Raw genomic sequence first — 15,348 nt, forward strand, 5'->3', positions numbered from 1 at the left:
TCAATCAGGCCGGCAGGGGAGCTGTTAGGGGGCGATCAGGCTGGCAGGCTGAAGCAGTTAGGGGCAATCAGGCAGGCACGCAGGTGAGTGGTTAGGAGACAGTGGTCCAGGATTGTGAAAGGGATGTCCAACTGCCGGTTTAGGCCTGATCCCGGCAGTCGGACATCCTGGGATCAGGCCTAAACCAGCAGTCGACATCCCCCAAAGGGTCCAAGATTGGAGAGGGTGCAGGCTGGGCTGAGGGACACCCTCCTCCCATGCACGAATTTCGTGCACCGGGCCACTAGTATATAATAAAAGGGTAATATACAAATTGACCCTAACAGCAGAACGACTGGTTACTATGACACACACTGACCAGCAGGGGGCAGACGCTCAATGCAGGAGCTGCCTCCTTGTGGTCAGTGTGCTCCCACAGGGGGAGCTCTGCTCAGCCACAAGCCAGGCTGATGGCTGTCAGTGGTGGCAGGAGCCTCTCCTGCCTCCTCAGCAGCGCTAAGGATGTCTGACTGCCAGCTTAGGCACAATTCCCCGGGGAACAGGCCTAAGCCAGCAGGTGGTCATCCCTTGAGGGGTCCCAGACTGCGAGAGGGCACATGCCGGGCTGAGGAATCCCCCCGCCCCCCCGCCGAATGCACAAAGTTTTGTGCACCAGGCCTCTAGTAGAAAATTGAAGACATAAAATCAATAATACTAGTGTAATATAGAGTTCTAAAACTTAGAAGAAATAAAAGCTAAGCATTCCGTTTTAAAGTTGTTTTTTTTTTTTTTTTTTGTAGTCAAGGGGCTTTTCTTTTTATTCTCCTGATTTTATGAATCCCTGAGATTATTGTAGACTCTTTTTTTCATGATCTGGATAACTCACAACCTTGAAGGAAAAAATAGTCCCTCCAAAAAAGAAGTATTTACACTGCTTATCCTCTAAGTCTTGGTGTTTTCTAAAGGAAATTAAAAGAATGTTTCAAGCTGAAAGGATTGAGGGAGAAGTGTAATTTTTTGTTTGATGAGATGTAGAGGCTTGGGCATATGTCAAGGTGACAAAAGATAATCCAGACAGAAAAAAAAATCTTTGGGTGCTTTGTTTTGCAGTTTATCTTTTCTTGAACTTTCTAGACAAAGCAGAAATTCTAGCGGGTCAATTAGAGGAATCACTTATTGATGCTAAGGATTATGCAGCAATTTTTCTTTCTAAAAGAGAGATGTACTGAGGAAGGTAGGAAGATAAATGCACTTACTAAGCAGTGACAACATTCAATAAGAATCTGCATTTATTACTTCAATTTCAACTCACATAGGAAGTATTTGGGTTCATCCCTAGGCATCCTTTTCCCTCACTCTACATATTTAAGCATCACTGGGGAGTGTACTTTTTCCTGTATTTTTAATTTGTCATTATTATCATCATTCTATTTCAAGGTACCATTATTTCTTATCTGAAACTCATCAGTTATTTTTTCCACTCTATTATAAACACTGCACCTACAGTGATCTTTTCAAAACACAAATTTAATCATGGCTATTTCCTGCTTAAAGCCTTTCATTTTAAAAGTTTTAATTTTATTTTCTGATTGCAGTTTACATTCAATATTACTTGGTACTAGTTTTGGTATACAGCTTAGTGGTTATGTAGCAGGATAGTAAGAAGCGAGGAAAGAAAAAGAAAATTGAACAAGGCCAGTTTGGGCAGCTTATAGCAAGCTTGTGAATTGCAAGACTTTATCGTCCCTAACCAAGGACACTTGAGAGCAAATGGTTTACACCCTCCTCCTTAACCAGAAAATACATAGTTTAAATCACCCTGTCCTGGAAAAATAGAGAAGAAAGACCTAATTAATACTATTTGTGCCAGCTAAATTCAAGGACAGATGAAGTCGAGCAACAAATTTAAAAAAAACAAACAAACAAAAAACACAAAAAAATAAAACAAACAAACAAAAAACACACCAAACATTAAAGCCAGATAGACTTAAGATAAAATAGTAAAATAGACCAAATAATAATCTAAAACTCCCCTATACACTCATTTTAATGCATCAGCATGATAAAAATGCACCTGGAAAGCTGATGAATATTCTACTGAAACCCTCCCCTAAGATTCTTGCCTGCAGAAAACAAAACAAAACAAAAAAACATAAAAAGCTCTCAGGTGGGCTCACTTTAGAGCATGCCCATGTCCCTTCCTGGGCATGAACTTTTTATTTCTTCCTATATTCTAATGGTCCCCAGGAGACTTGCAGCCAAGGGAGTGATGAGCAGCAGCAGCTTGACCCGGGCTCACTCTCTAATCCTGTCTCTAAGGCCCCATTTTTCTCTGACTTACCCAGTAAACTAAACCAGCCCTGCCCAATAGACGAAGTGTCCTAGGGAGTTTGGGAGACCGGGAGTTCGATCGCTCACTATGACGTGCGCTGACCACCAGGGGGCAGTGTGGAGTGAAGGAAGGCCCCTGCTGTCAGCCAGCAGCCAGAAGGTCCCGATTGGCCCTGATTGCCCGCCAGGCTTAGAGACCCTACCGTGCATGAGTATCGTGCACCAGGCCTCTAGTTTCCTATAACATTTTTTAGATAGTCAAAGCAGAGCACTGCCTAAGCTCTCCCCTGTTGTTTCTTCTACCCTAATTTCTTCCTTTGTTTCATTATCCCCAGCATTAACAAATATACTCTCAAAACCATCTGGACTCATGTTGTGAAATCTTTCCCACATGAAGTCAAGGACCCGCACACTATAGGCTGCCCTGAGGCAGACCTGCTCTGGGCCAAGCCCTGTCCAGTAACATTCTGGTGCCCATCGTAGGGCACTGGAGTTATTTTCTCTTCCTACACTCTCTCTAATTCATCTTCCTGTCATTTACCATCATCAGTGTGGGGAAACCTATCAGTCAGCTGCAGAGTAAATCCTTCATCAAATGCACCTTGTCAAGACTAAGATGGACGGTAAGCATGCTCCCTGGACGTGGAGTCACCTTCCCAAAGACTGTGCCCAGGTGACACCTGAGTGATGGGATCCAGTGAGTCAGGACCTGATCGATCACTCCTGACACCTGAAGAAACTCCTTCCTTCCCCCTTGTTTGGCCAGCATGGACATGAGTCCCCTGTCTGAGAGATGTAAATTCATTCCCAGGGCAGTTAGCCAATGTCTGACCCTTGGTAAAGCCATCCTTAGGGCATGGCATAGATACATCCACAGGTCAAACGTGCTTTCTCTTTCCAGTTCTCTCTCTCTGCCCCTGTGGAGCTGAGTCCCCTGTCTGAGTGTGGTAAACCCATCGCCAGGGCATCTGGCTAATGTCCCAATTGTTGGTAAAGCCATCCTCAGGACACTGGGTACACAAGTCCATGAGACAAGTCAAATTAAATTTCCCTTTGTATTTCTCTCTCTGACTCATAATATAACTCCAGGTCCTCTAACTAAAGCATTTAGTACACCAATTTTGACAACTTCATTTTTGCCATGCCACATCTCATCTTCTGACACTGGGTTTCTCTTTCCCCCATTTGAACTCTCTTTGGGATGTTTCATGTGTAATTCCTGAAAGTAGGCCAAGACTTCCTTTGTTTACACAGCTCACTCATGGCCTTTTAAACTTTCACTGAGAGTCTAACCAAGTCTTCCTACTGGGTAATTAGATTAAAAAATAATAATGTCTTTCAAAACCCTAAACCCTCCTCCAGAAGGCCCAGCATTCTCACTCTTTTAATGCTTTAAAAATACTCTGACCTCAGCACCTTCTCATATACACCCCCCTTTCCCAAAAAACAACTTTCTTTACTCTAAGACTACGAATGCTTACTTAACAGTCCGGCTACTATCAGAAGCTGAACTCTTTATCACCCAAACCTTAGCATGTTATTTCTAAGGGAAAATGTGGCAGTTTTAAATCCAAATGGCTAGAGGCCTGGGAATAGGCTGCAGGGTCTGCTCCCTCCTCCCCCACCTTTTCTCCAGCCTCATAAATTTCCAAAGTCTCTGGCAACTTAAAAGCTTTGGAGCATTGCTGGGTTAAATGATAAACATCTAAATATTTCAACAAGATTTTTTGTTTGTTTTTTTCCCAAGGCAGTTGTATAACTTTATTCGACCATCAGCATTAGTTCTCATCCACGTTAAGGGTCTGTAGATTTTTGAAAGTGGTGACAGGCACATAGGTGACCAATGTATATAGCTTGTTTGGTGAATCTTCATCCTCATTTTCTGGACAAACATACCCGCATACGATATGGGACATTCCTATTCCTTTGGCCCAGACAGCTTTGTTGAGCCTGGTGTCAATGCACACATCTGGAGTCCCCATCTCTTTCATGGCAAATTTCCAGATCTCCTTGAGTGCCCGAGGGGTATGTTTCTTGAAACCCACGCCGTGGATGAGCTTGTGGATGTTGATGGTGTACTCCCTGGTCACCACCTCATTGATAGCGGAGCGGCCCTTCTTCTTCTTGCCACCCTTCTTTGCGGGAGCCATTGTGCTTGGCAAGTTGGAAAGAAAGAGCACGGGGTATTGTCTTTCAACAAATTTTAAGTTCACCTGATTTTAGCTTTTGTTACAGAAAAATCTATAAAGTAGATTTAGAACTGTTAATGTAATGTCTTGTGCTTTGTTAAAGGTATGTTTCTTGAAAGTAAGAATGTTCATAAATGTCAGTCTAAGAAATTCTGGCTGTTTATTTTTTGGCTATCATTAGAAAATTAAGGTTTCTAAGAGTTAAGAATTCTAATTAAATTGGAAAGAATTTATATGGTTTTGATAATAGAAGGTATGAGGCACATAGATATACATTTTAAAGAAAATAATGTTTGTAAAAGTTATAAGAAGGTTTGTGAAAGTTTTAAGAAGGTTCGTAAAAGTTATAGAAGGTTTGTAGGGAGAAATGTTAAAAAGAAGTTATACAAATGACACAGGCTAGTAAGCCAAGTCAAGTAGAATAGGGAAACTGAGATAGTAAAACAGCAGTTTACAACCATCTAAAAAGTCCTATCTCCCCTAAACCAAGGACACTTAAGAGTAAATGATTTGAGAATAAACCTCATTTTGGTATATTAGACTACAACCCTCCAAACTAATGTCTCTTTCCTTCCAAAAGACCATTTGTCATAACTCTTATTGTTCTAGCTTTTTCCCCAGTAATACTAAAATATATAAAACAGTTTGTCTCCACTAGGTTACAAGCCTTACTTGTACTCAGAAAATGCCACCCCTAAATACCATCACAACCTCCTTTTGTGCCCAGGCCTCATTGTCCCTCTGACCCAAAGAGCAAGGACAATGGGCCAGATACGGATGTAAAAACTCACCAGGGCAGAAAGCTCCAGATGCCAACAAGGGGCAAAACTTGGAAAACAAGAACTTTGCTCCCAGGGTAACCTACCCTCCCATTAGCCTTTCTGGAGAAAAATAGCCCCTCTCACATATCAGTCAAATGACTAATAGATTATATACCCAGGCTTCCACATTCCTGCAGATTGTTAGTGACAACATTCCCTAACCTGGTGCAGACTATCGCATCAGAACAGTGCAAGATATTTTCAAACTCATTGCAGACATCTGGCTCCAGGGAGATTTACAGGATTTCTCTCCAGATCATATCTATTTGTTTAACTTCATAGTGCTTCTGAATCTTGCAGATCTCTTATATCCCCAAAAAGGTCCCCCTATTAGCCCTAGACCATCTCTTAGCCAAAGAGGGAGGGGTTTGTTTAGTTGCTAACACCTCCTGTGTTTTTATATAAACTCTACAGGTCAAATAGAGGAAAGAACACAACACATTCTACAGAATACTCAATGGCTCAAAGAGATCAGTCAGGATAATATAGAGCAGTCCATATGGTCCAGCCTAACCCTAACCCTAACCCTAACCCTAACCCTAACCCTAACCCAAATTAACCTGTTTTTCACCCCTTTTGGGCCCCTGACACTATTTCTCCTACTCCTCTTCTTCGGGCCCTGTATTTTGAAGATAGTTACCAAATTTGTACATACAAGATTACAAATCCTAGTTAACCAGACAGTAGGACAGTTTGTCCTTACCCAGGTAAAGGGACCCTACAGGCCTATACCCCAGGAAATAATCTAAATTTCCTCCTTAGGCTTCCATGCTGCCCCCTCCCATGTGCAGGAAGCAGCCAAAGAGAAATGATGACCTCATCCCCTTCCTTTTCCTTTATATATAACCTTTAAGATGGGAATGAAAGGGTTAAAGAGAATAAAATGGGGCAGAGGAAACTTACTGTCCTTAGCAGATATCTTGCAGAAAGCTTGCAGCCTTGAGCTCTGCATAACCTAGATAACCAGGGGACATCTGGCACCCTGAGGAGGAACAAAGGACTGGACCAGCCAGTCAAGCTCTGTGCTTCAGCAGAAACCGCTCGCAACCAACAGAAGCTGATAAAAGCCTTGCTTCCCCCTTTAGTCAGGGTTGACTCCTTTTTCTGGACTCAGCCTGTCTGCACCCAGGCACTTGAAATAAAATCTCTTTTGATACATTACGGCCTCATGTCATAGATGCGTGATCCCAACCCATTCAGAACCTTTCAAAAACCCGGCTCTTTTGAGGGGTCATTAACAGAAGCTTTATAAAAGAACACAAACATCAATCCGATCCCAAGTTTGTTGAGGCAGAGCCCATCTAGGTATACATTTTATCCAGCAGGCAGCCCAAGGCATTAAGGAAAAAAAATTACAAAACTAGCCTTGGGACCCCAGACCCCCACTGAGCAACTGGTAGAGATAAATTTCAGTGTTTTTAACAACTGAGTCAGGGCAGAGGAAAGCAAAAAGCCACTCACAGGCTAAAAACAAAAGGCTCACTTAGCTACAGCTTTAAGTTCTGGGCTGTGAGGAACAACTAAGGGGCAACACTATTCCTGTGGGCAAGAAGGACACTGGAAAAAGGAGTGACCAAAACAAACTTGAATACCACTGCCTCCGGGGCCATGCCCCTTCTGCAAGAGAGAAAGCCATTATAAAATCTAATGCTTCCAAACCAATGATGATCAAAACACCTGAGAATTGATGATGCCTGAGGCCTCTCACTATCCCCACCAACCATTTGACCATCACACTTAGGCTGCAGCCTGGGGAATCTCACTTTTAGTCATGCCTGTCTTATGGTTCTGGGGTGCCCCATTCCCTTATTATGGAGGGACATTTCATCTAGTCTGGGAACTACTATGTAACCCCCAAAGTTACCTCCTCTTCCTCCCCTCTTGATGCCAATACAATATAGGGCACATATCCTGGGGAGGATTGGCAAATTAATTTCACTCAGATACCCCTTTAAACAAAATTTAATTATTTGCTAGTATCATAGACACTTTCATGGAATAAATTAAAGCCTTTCCTACAGAAACAGAAAAAAAACACACACACAAAAAAATACAAAACTACTGAGGTGGCCAAATACTTACTAAAAGAAATCTTACCTAGGTTTCAATTACCAAAAAGCTTACAAAGTAACAACAGACCCTCTTTGTAGCCACAATTACACAACAGCTAGCTCAAACTTCAGAAATCAACTATCACTTACACTCATCATAGAAACCTCAGTCGTAAAGTAAAAATCAAATAAACAAACAAATAAAAACTAATCAAACCCCAAAATGACTCCAGCCAAGCTACACTGAAAAGCCTGAGAATCCTGCCTGTGTCTATGTTCCTATAGGTCTCATAAGAATGAGAGCTACACCTAAAGAAAACTTACAAATGACCCCTTTCAATTCACTTATGGCAGGTCCTTTCTCAGATCTCACCTGCTAATCTACACTAATAAAAGACAAAGATGCTAATTGACCGTACCTTCGCTATGCCCTAAGCCACGCCCACCAGCCAATCAGAGCGACTATATGCAAATTAACCCAACCAAGATGGCGGCCAGCAGCCACGGAGTGGAGCAAGCAGGAGGCTTGGTTGCCCGGGCGATGGAGGAAGCCTAGCTTCCCGCCTGCCCTGAGCCGGCTGTGGCCTCTGCTCATGGCAACAAAGTTTCAATTATAGAAGACAAATAAATCCCAGATACCTGCTTCCAGCCAGCCTCCACTGGGAGCTTGGGTGGCTGGGGGCCATGGCCAGCCTGAAAACAGCCACCAGCCCCTCACCCAGACTGGCCAGGCACCCAGGCGGGGACCCCCACCCTGAAGAGGCTGTGGCCAGCCTGCAAACAGCCATCAGCCCCTCACCCAGGCTCCCCAGGCAACCTAGCGGGGACACCCACCCTGAAGAGGCTGTGGCCAGCCTGCAAACAGCCATCAGCCTCTCACCCAGGCTGGCCAGGCACTCCTATATAATAAAAGGGTAATATGCAAATTGACCCTAGCAGCAGAACGACTGGGAATGACTGGTCACTATGACACACACTGACCACCAGGGGGCAGACGCTCAATGCAGGAGCTGCCCTCTGGTGGTCAGCTCAATGCAGGAGCTGCCCCCTGGTGGTCAGTGCACTCCCACAGCGGGAGCTCTGCTCAGCCATAAGCCAGGCTGATGGCTGCCAGTACAGTGGTGGTGGTAGGAGCCTCTCCTGCCTCCTCAGCAGTGCTAAGGATGTCCGACTGAAGCTTATGCCTGCTCCCGCTGGCAAGTGGACATCCCCTGAGGGCTCCCGGGCTGCCAGAGGAATTTCTGACTGCCAGCTTAGGCCTAAAACCCCAGGGAGCGGGCCTAAGCCAGCAGGTGGTCATCCCCCGAGGAGTCCCAGGCTGCAAGAGGGCACAGGCCAGGCTGAGGGACCCCTCCCCCCCCGCCGAGTGCACAAATTTTTGTGATTGGGCCTCTAGTACTAGTAAATAAGGAAACCCTTCAGCTATTATCTTACACCATTAATCTAGGATGGGTACAAAAAGCATTACAAAACTATAGAAACAAAATCCTACCTGCCCCTTGATAAAGACTACCAACATAATCAAGTTAAACCAGGGGTGGGCAAATTTTTTGACTCGAGGGCCACAATGGGTTCTTAAACTGGACCGGAGGGCCGGAACAAAAGCATGGATGGAGTGTTTGTGTGAACTAATATAAATTCAAAGTAAACATCATTACATAAAAGGGTACGGTCTTTTTTTTTTAGTTTTATTCATTTCAAATGGGCCGGATCCGGCCCGCGGGCCGTAGTTTGCCCACGGCTGAGTTAAACCATGGGACATAGTCTATTTAAAAACCTGGAGGGATAATTATCCTGGGTCTCAACTATAACCCAGATGGAAGTGCCCAAATCTAGTCCTGGTCAGCACCCTAACTACAATAAAACTAATGGGGATAATAAATTTGGTCCATTTATCTTTAATTAAACCTGTTTCTTGTGAGTCCTCACAGGAACCACAACTGGAGACCTACTCTTCTGAACCCACTGAGGACTTAAAGCTCCTCTTCAAAAAACAAACAAACAAACAAACAAAAAACCACTCTGTTGTAGATAAGTAATAACTGGACTTAAAACAGTTGTCTTTCTCATATTTCTGGCACTCTTCCTACTAGCCTGTCAATACACTCAGCCTTTTCCTCCAAAAAGAATTTTTCTGTCCCTGTTGGAATTAATCCTTATCAGATGCTCTACTCTACTAACTTCTTGCAAGCAACTCAAATACCACCAGAGATTCTTCAGCGACTGAGCCTAACAGGGAGCTGCTAGGTGCAGGCAGGTTGAAGACAGATCTCAGGGTTCATTGGGCCTTTTGCTGACCTGCCCCCAGGCTCATTGTTCATGGAAGTGGGCTTTGGTGTGTAGCATGGTTCTTCCCACACACACCCAGGCTCAAAAGAGTCACCCATACACTGTGGATCGCATTGTAGCTCTGAACAGGTTGCTCAGGACCAATCACAGGTAGCCTCTGACATTGACCTGAAAAAGATTCTGGTGCTTCCCAAGAGGCCCAAAGCCAATACACCAGGTGACAAGCTTTGGACAACATTCGAGCAATATCCAATTAGTTTCACAAGTGGCACATCTAACGGAAGATCTCTGCATGCATCAGACTCTGCTGAGGTGAATTCTGTTTTGTGTGAACAATACCCACACAACAGCTTGTACACTGTGGTCATAGTCAATCCTAAGAATCAACCAGCCTGAAGGGTCAACCCAATGCATGAATAGGCCAATAGCAATCAATACTCAATTACTATAGGAAGATTCACATAATCCCTTAAGAAAATTCTTGTAGCACCAACTCAGGCAATCAAGGAGACAACACCTTTGGGTCCCACAGGGCACTTATGGCATAAAGCCATCCTGCAAGACTAGCAGGCATAGCACATCTACCTAATACACAGAAACAAACTCAAAGAAGCAGCCAAAATGGAAAGATAAAGAAACATGTCCCAAATGAAAGAACAGGAAAAATCACCAGAAAAAGAGCAGAATGAAACATACTAGATTTAGAGTTAAAAAAAAAAATGTTTACAAAATGCTAAAGGAACTTAGAACTTCAACAACATGAAAAAGGATATAGAAACCATAAAAAAGAATCAGTCAGAAATGAAGAATAAAGAGTGTCTTAAAAAATGGATACACACTTTGAATAATTATTAATTCCAATGGGCTAAATCTGAAAAGTAAGAAACATCAATTGAGCTATTTATTAGCTGTTTAGTGTGAATAAATTTGGGGGGACACCCTATATATTTTAAATGAATAGAAGGAATAAACAATAGGATAGATGAAGCAGAGAGTCATTTAGTAATTTGGAAGGCAAGGTAGCAGAAAACATCCAATCAGGGCAGCAAAAAGAAAAAGAATTTTAAAAATAAGGATAATTTAAGAGACCTTTGGGACAACATGAAGCATAACAATATCTGCATCATAGGGGTACCAGAAGGAGAACCAAGAGTGCAAAGAATCAAGAACCTATTTGAAGAAATAATGACTGAAACTTCCCTTACCTGGTAAAGGAAAAAGACACACAAGTCCAAGAAGCACAGAGTCCCAAACAAGATAATCCCAAAGAGGCCCACATCAAGACACACCATAATTAAAATGGCAAAGGTTAAAGGCAAAGAGAGAATCTTAAAAGCAGCAGCAAGCAAAGGACAGTTAGTTACATACAAATGAGCTCCCATAAGACTGTTAACATTTCTTTTGTCCTCAACAAATATTACCAAACCAAATCCAGCAACACATTAAAAAGATCATACACAGAAGGTACCTAAGTTGGCTGTGCTCTAACAAGGGGCTAAGTGCCGTTGCTCCCAGCCTTAGATTGGACTTACAGCTAAAATACTGCATAGTAAACTTGAAAAAACAAGAGAAGTATAATTGATTGGACATATTTTGTCTAAGAAACAACATAGAGACTATTAAAAGAAAGGGAGTCTCAGTAAGGGGGAGTCGCCCATCGAGCTGGCGCTTGATGAGATGCCTGAGTGATAGTGGCTACAAAGCTCCCTCCCCATGGGAGTGTGGCCTGGCATCTATGCACAGGGATCCCAAACTCTGAACCAGAGACAGCAAGGAGAGCACTTGGCAAAAGAATTCAGGAGAAACTGTCTGCCAGGGAGGCTGGGTCCATACCTTTCCATTCAAAGAGTGTGCCTAATATTGGTAGTTCCAGCGAGAAAGATTCACCATAAGCTCTGACTACTGGAAAGGTAGCTCCACAGTATGTGGCTCCAGAATAGAAACGGGCTTGTGGATTGCACTCAGCACTGACTTAAAGGAACCACCTACTTTCCTGAATGGCATTGTACAGAGCCCCAGAAAGCATCTAAACTGTGTTGGGTGGGAAAGGGTAAGAGAACTCTTCCACCACCAGAGTGGTATTGGAGCTGGCAGCAGAGCAAATTGGAGATTTTTTACCCTCACTGAGAGTTGGGATTCTGAGTGAAGCTGGGATTCTGGGTGCCAGCTTTACTGAGATCAGCTGTGCGGAGAGACAGGAGTCCCACAGGAGGCTGATCTTGAATTGCTTCCTGCTTGGACCTGAGGCACAAGGTCATCAAGTCCTTGCAAAGTGGGGTTTTTGTTTTATTTGTTTTAGCTTTTTAACAGCATCTGCTAGGAAGGCTTATATTGGGAAGACAGACCAGCAAGAGCTGGGCTTTGTGACTGCATTATGGAGAGGCTGATCTTGTGAGTTCAGCCTTATAAGTTCAGCCAACCAGTACTGGGAAAGAAAGGGTGGAGTATGTCTACCTCCCTTGCAGGCTGGGAGCACCTCCGCCAACAGGAAAGGGCTTGAATCAGCTCTCAGAAACCCCACACGGGGTGCAGTTTGGCAGGGGTAAGGAAAACAGCTCAGAGGAGGATATTCCAAGAGTAAGACACTCAGGGGCTATTGTTTGGGACCAGGAGGAAACGTTTAGTCCCCCTCTTGGGGGCTGGGAAGGCAACATGCTCACTGAAGCCCCATTGAGCTCAGGACAACTGAAACTCCCCATACAGAAAAGGAAGCAGGCTGTATCCAATCTGAATCTGTATCAGGCCATTTTAGGGGGAACTACAGTTGGAGGATAAGGTAGAGACTGAGGAGCTTGACTTTGAAGCAGATATTTATTTCCCCTCAGTGAGTGCCTGATGACAAAATCTCTAAGTAAGGGGTCCAGTAGCCCTAGCAATGCTAGCCTGCCTCCACCCTAAACACTCTCCTGAAGAAAGACCAGGCAACCTCATGGGGGAGGAGGAGTAGCTGGCAGGTAGAGGCAGTCTTCAGAGAGCCCCAGACAGGCCAACTAAAACATGACACTGAGAGCCAAATTTGCACAGTCCCTGACTTTGGCTGATGCAAAAGTACCTCCCAGGAGATCTGATATCAGTATACAAAACAGTGAGCCTCAGAAAACATAAGCTGCCCAGATAAACTTCACTTGGTTGTTGTTTTTTTGTTATTGTTGTTTGTTTTGTTTTGTTTGGCTTTGCTTGTTTTGTTTTTTTGTTTTTGGTCCTTTTGTCAATATTTTCTTTATTTTTTTCTGCTTTATTGGTTTGATATTATTATTTAAATTGTCAACATTTTGCTTTTTTTCTCCCTTGTTTCTTTTATATTTCTTATTGACTGACCTACTTCCTTTATTTACTCTATCTTTTTTTTTCTCTTTTTCTTTTCCATTCTTTATTTTGCTTTACTTTCTCTCTCTTCTTGTTATATTTGCATAACATTTTTCTCTTTTTCTGTCTTCTTGTCCTTTTTTATGATTTTCTTTTTCCTACTTTCTACTCTTATTTTTTGTTCTTCCTTCTTTCCTTTTAGAATCTTTTTTCTGCCCCTTTGATCTTCCAGTATCCTCTTTATTTTACTACTAGGGCCCCAGTGCATGAATTCATGCACCTTGAAAGGAACTGTGGGCCACAAGGCTGCGGTGGGAACAGGGGCAGGTCTCGGTCCATCCTCTGCACCCGCACCCGGCCCCTCCCACTGTGGCCCCGGTGATCCCCTGTCTGCTGGCAGCCCTGCTCCCGCCATTGCTGCTCCCACTGACTGACGGTGCCGGCCCTGTTCACACCTGCTGACAGCCCGGAGTTATTGGTGCCGGTGCCAGCAGTGGGTGCGACTGGGCTGGTGCTGTCATTGGGTGTGAGCAGGGGGAGGTGGAGAAGCCCTCAGGGACAATCAGGGCCGGCAGCCACCACTCATGTCTGCTGACAGCACCAAGTGATGGGGACCGGTGCTGGGCGCCAGCAGCAGGTGTGAGTGCCGGCTCTGGCACCAGCTGTGGGTGCAAATAGGGCCGGTGCTGGCAGTGGGTGCGAGCGGAAACTCCGGCACCGGCAGCAGGTGCGGGTAGGGCTGGCGCCAGCAGCAGGTGTGAGTGGGCTGGTGCTGTCAGTGGGTGTGAGCGGCGGCTGCTGCCCCAATCACCCTCAGGAGCAGGGGGAGGTGGAGAAGCCCTGAGGGGTGATCAGGGCTGGCAGCTGCTGCTTGCACCCACTGATCGCACCAAGTGATCAGGGCCGGTGCCAGGTGCTGGCAGTGGGTGTGAGCAGTGGCTCTGGTGCCGGCAGCGGGTGCAAGTGGAGTTGGCACCAGCAGCAGGTATGAATGCCAGGCAGGACTGGGGTGTGCAGGAGCAAAGATTTTTCAGTAACCACCAGAGGCTCACCCTGATGACAGCGACCAGCGCCCCACCTTGGTCTGGTGGCCCCACTCACCTGCTCCACCATTCTGCCACGTTCCGTGCTCTGCTGCCTGCACGTGTTCCACACGTGCCCCCTGGTGGGCAGCACACGCCATAGTAACAGGTTGTTCAGTTGTTCAGTTGTTTGGTTGTTATGCTATTCGGTCTATATGCATATGAGCCTTTTATTAAATAGGATTAGTAATATTATCCTTCTCTCTCTCTCCCCCCCCCCCCCCCCCCGCTCTCTCTCTTGCTTTAGTACTCATGTTCTCTCTTCTCTTTCCTAATTCCCTTTTTCTTGTGTACCTTTCATTGTTGGTCAAGATATTTTGTATGTTCCTATTTGTTTCCTGTCTATTTTGTTTTGTTTTATTTTGTTTTGTTTTGCTGTGTCCGCATGACATGGTAGTGGCTGAGCCTCACAGTTAGCCAGCCAGAGAGTAGAGTTCTCCCACAAATGGGACAACAACAATCAAGGCCCCATTACAACAAGAAAGACCAAACAACCCACAAATGGTAATTCCTAAAGCATACAGTTCACTAGTACAAGGAAACTGTACCACTGGGTCCCATAGAACATTTACTATAGAAGCCCACCCTTCAAAGACTGGGGATCATAGCAATTATGTCTAATACATAGATACATGCAAAGAGACAACTAAAATAGGGAGATAAGAAACAACCCCCAAATAAAGAAAAGAAGAAATCACCAGGAAAAAATGACCTAAATGAGATGGAGATAAGCAAGTTACCAGACACTGGTTATAAAGATGCTCAAGGAACTTAGGGAGAACTACAGGAAACATAATGAGAACTACCAAAAACATAGTGGCAACTACAAGGAACTTAGTAGGAGCTATCTAATCTAATAAAAGAGAAACATGGTAATTAGCCGTACGGCCGCTACCCTTCCCATTGGCTAATCAGGGCGATATGCAAATTAACTGCCAGCCAAGATGGCGGCCGGCAGCCATGCACTGAAGCGAACAGGGAGGCTTCCTTGCTCCAGTGACGGCAGACTCCAACATTCCCCTCCTGACTTTCTGGCCTCTCAGCTGCAACTCTAAGCAACTATGTTGCAAATATAGAAGCTAAACAAAACCCCAGAAACCTGCTTTATTCAGCCAGGCTTCAGCCAGCTGGACCGCAACATTGTATCAAATACAGAAGGTAAACAAAGGCCAGAAACCTGCTTTCAGCAGCCCAGGCCTCAGAGCTAAAGCTGGCCCAGAATAAAAAAAAAAAAAAGAAAAAATGGAGCAGTTGGGAGCTTCAGTCACCCGCCAGCCTGAAAACAGCCCTCAGCCCCTCA

At 44.6% G+C, this 15,348-nt stretch overlaps 1 protein-coding gene and 1 pseudogene across 2 annotated transcripts in view; both read right to left on the bottom strand.

Moving 5' to 3' along the window:
• Window positions 1-15,348, bottom strand: part of TRPC4 (transient receptor potential cation channel, subfamily C, member 4) — a 436,371-nt gene that overhangs the window by 219,347 nt on the left and 201,676 nt on the right. The gene's annotated exons all lie outside the window — the stretch shown is intronic.
• Window positions 4,054-4,494, bottom strand: LOC102251288 (annotated as a pseudogene).

The sequence above is a fragment of the Myotis brandtii genome, unplaced genomic scaffold (assembly GCF_000412655.1).
Source record: "Myotis brandtii unplaced genomic scaffold, ASM41265v1 scaffold732, whole genome shotgun sequence".
Classification (NCBI taxonomy): Eukaryota; Metazoa; Chordata; class Mammalia; order Chiroptera; family Vespertilionidae; genus Myotis; species Myotis brandtii.